This window comes from Triticum aestivum, chromosome 1B (genome assembly GCF_018294505.1).
Source record: "Triticum aestivum cultivar Chinese Spring chromosome 1B, IWGSC CS RefSeq v2.1, whole genome shotgun sequence".
Taxonomy (NCBI): domain Eukaryota; kingdom Viridiplantae; phylum Streptophyta; class Magnoliopsida; order Poales; family Poaceae; genus Triticum; species Triticum aestivum.
The window spans coordinates 673068727-673072546 of NC_057795.1; positions in this window are offsets into that span (position 1 = coordinate 673068727).

Genomic DNA, 3820 nt, shown 5'->3' on the forward strand with positions numbered 1-3820 from the left:
GTCAGATGTCTGTGACAATAATGGCAGGCTACGGCGCAACAGACACAAGCGACAGAACAACGGCGACAACACTGAAGACACGACGGACAATGCCGGATTCAGCGGATCTAAATCCGGTCAGCGGAAGAAGCCATTCAAAAGAAACAATCAGGGACCGTCCAGTCTAGACCGTATACTGAAGCGCTCATGCCAAATTCATGGCACCCCGGACAAGCCAGCAAACCACACCAATAGAGACTGCTGGGTATTTAAATAGGCCGGCAAAATAAATGCTGAAAACAAGGACAAGGGGCTGCACAGCGACGATGACGAGGAGCCCCGGCGTCCGAACACGGGGGGACAGAAGAAATATCCCCCCAAGGTGAAAATGGTCAACATGATCTACGCCACTCACATCCCAAGCGGGAACGGAAGCGAGCACTACGGGACGTCTACACAATGGAGCCAGTCGTCCCCAAATTCAACCCATGGTCAGCTTGTCTGATCACCTTTGATCGTAGGGATCACCCTACTAGCATCCATCACGGCGGCTCAGCCGCATTGGTTCTAGACCCAATCATAGACGGATTTCACCTCACAAGAGTCCTTATGGACGGAGGCAGCAGCCTGAACCTGCTCTATCAGGACACAGTGCGCAAAATGGGCATCGACCCTTCAAGGATTAAGCCCACCAAAACCACCTTTAAAGGTGTAATTCCTGGAGTAGAGGCCCGTTGTACGGGCTCTATAACATTAGAAGTGGTCTTCCGATCTCTGGATAACTTCCGAAGCGAAGAGTTAATCTTTGATATCGTCCCTTTCCGTAGTGGTTACCACGCACTGCTCGGACAAACCGCATTCGCTAGATTCAATGCGGTACCACACTATGCATACCTCAAGCTCAAGATGCCAGGCCCGCGCGGGGTCATAACAGTCAACGGAAACATGGACCGCTCTCTCCGTACAGAAGAGCATACTGCAGCCCTTGCGGCAGAAGTACAATGCGGCCTCCTCCGGCAGACCACCAATCCGGCGACGACAACCTCAAGCTCCGTCAAGCGAGGTCAGAACACCTCGCAACAGGATCACCAGGCACGCCAAGAGCACGACTAGCAGTCCGGCCTCCGCTCAAATCCCATCAAAGCAGCATTCGTGCCACGCGTACACAATTACGCACTCAAAATACCATGCGCACAGGCCGAGGCGCAGTAGTGGCTCAGTCAACAGTGCGGTATCGCCGCCACACACTTGGTAACCTTTCCTTTTACCTTTCAGGATATGGCTTTAGCGCAGCCTCTTCAGAAGAGCCGGATTGTCGGACTTACATAGGAGAGAAAACCAAGGAGGCAAACAGGCTTTGCGCACAGAAGGAAATACCCAGGTGGAATCTATTCACGATCGTTATACCTGCTTTATCTATCTGTATGTAGCCTGCCCCTGAATAGGGTATGTCAAATAATCCTATTTATCTCCGCTTAATGCATTCATTGTAAACATACGCTTAAACGTATTATTCATCAATGGGAGATCATATATAGTGTCAGCTTATTATTCTTATTTGAGCATTTTTTCTTACAAATGTCTATTTGATATTGCGTCTGTACACTTTGGTACGTTCAGTTTGCCAGGGGCTTCTTATGGCGCCCCATAATACGGCAAGACAAGTCCGAACACTTTCAACAGTGCGGCACCCCGAACTTATAGCATTATATGCATCAGCTCCGAATCATGTCTGGGGTCTATAGTTGGGATAGCCCGGCTCCCTTGTTTTGGTGCCTTATGTTCCGTTATATCGGCTAAGGTAGCGCAGGGAGAACTACTGCGATTGTGTCCCGGTTCTTCCGGACGAGCACCTCAGTAGAGAAAGCCAAAAACTGACCGGCATGATGTGGCGAGAGCTGGTCGCTGTTCGAGAGGTCCTAAAATCCTTAAAGATTGTTCGGCTTTAGGCGATAATTCGGCTTCGTCCGATTTAGGCGTATATAGCGCCCCAATTCGGCCTTCCGAATTCTAGGGGCTTCGCCGAAATTTAAAATTGTAGACTTCTATGGCTAAGTGAAGGTTATAAAGCCGCATAGTCCGATTGCCTTGTTCGCTGCGCCGGACACCTCCTTAAGGGACCAAACATTTGGATAAAGAGTGTCCGGGTTTTCCACGAACACCCCAGTACTAGTTACATGGGGGCGGAAGCCGACGACTGGCCTACTTTCAGAATTTGATAAACAGTGGCACAGAAGGTAATATTTTAAATAACAAAAGTGCTACATAGCGCAAGTAACTTTGTCTTTAAATTACAAACATGACAGAAGTGAATTCATTCTAAAATTATGTCCTTGGTACATTCATCGGCCACGAGGCGAGCGCCCTTCATAACGCCAGCATAATACTTCTCTGGATAGCGATGCTCCTTGCCCTCCGGCGTCCCGTCCTTCACCAGCTTCTCCGCATCCAGCTTGCCCCAATGCACCTTCGCACAGGCAAAGGCCCGGCGGGCACCTCAATGCAAATGGATCGCTTGATGACTTCCAGTCGCGGACAGGCATTCACCATCCGCTTGATCAGGCCGAAGTAGCTAGTGGGCAGGGACTCACCGGGCCACATCCGGACTATGAAATCCTTCATAGCCACTTTGGCCGCCCTGTGGAGTTCGACCAACTGCTTCAGTTGGTCACTCAGAGGCGTTGGATGTTCGGTCCCAGCATACTGGGACCAGAACAACTTCTCCATTGAGCTCCCCTCCTGGGCACGGTAGAACTCCGCGGCATCTGATACGCTGCGTGGAAGATCTACGAATTCCCCTGGAGAGCTCCGGACTCGGGTAAGTAAAAGAAATGCCTCCTCCACATGTTTGCTTTGCATAAAGAATTTCTTACCCGCCGCTATCTTTTTGGCCTCCTGGATTTCCTGTTGTGCCTTCTCGGCTTCGACCTTGGCATCTTTTATACTTGAAAGGGCCCTCGTAAGCTCGTCCTCTTTCGCCTTAAGCCATGCTCCACGGCCTCGAACTTCTTGCCGAGATCCTAGAGCTCTTGTTGTACCTCTCCCACTCTAGCATCTTGCTTTCCGCGCTCCTTGCATTCCAAGGCTGCCTTGTGTTCGGCCTCGGACAACGCTTTCTTAAGAGACGTCATTTCGGTGGTGGCCTCTGTTACCAAATCACGACGCTTCGTTGTTAGAATAACCAATTTTATCTATCATTCATTATATGAGAGCGGGGAATCACTCACCTTTGTTCTTTTCGAGCTGCCTTCTCGTGAGGTCGAGCTCTCCCTGCGCCTGCTCCAGGTCCTGTTTTAGTCTGGCGATCTCGGCCGTATGGACCACAACGGCAAGCAGCACAGCCTGCTTATTCACATTCAAACTTATTGTCAGACTCCTGCGGATTATAATTGACCCTCCGTTTGGTTTTTCCTTCCGAACACCAAACAGAGTATCAGGGGCTACTACCTATCGGGTGGTAATTTCACACATTTTTATTACTTACCTCAAAGCCTGTTAGGGGGCTGGTGCAGGCTTCGGTTAGTCCGCTCTTGGCGGACGAAACCTTCTGAATCACCGCACTCACAAGAGTACGGTGCTCTTCATCTATGGAAGCGCCGCGAAGCGCTTCCAGCAGACAATCCGGCGCCTCGGGCGCAACGGAAGTCCTCGACGCAAACGGCCCTCCCTCCCTAATGAGGGGCTGCCCGCCTGAGTCTGGAACCATTAAAGGCTCTGGAACAGTGTTCGGTTGAGAGCCCGGCCTACTGTGGCTCTCATCAACACGATCTGCGAGGATCTTGAACCCCGCGTGTCCGATGTTTGGAATGCCGCCTTGGGGCACCTCCAGATCCACCCCCCC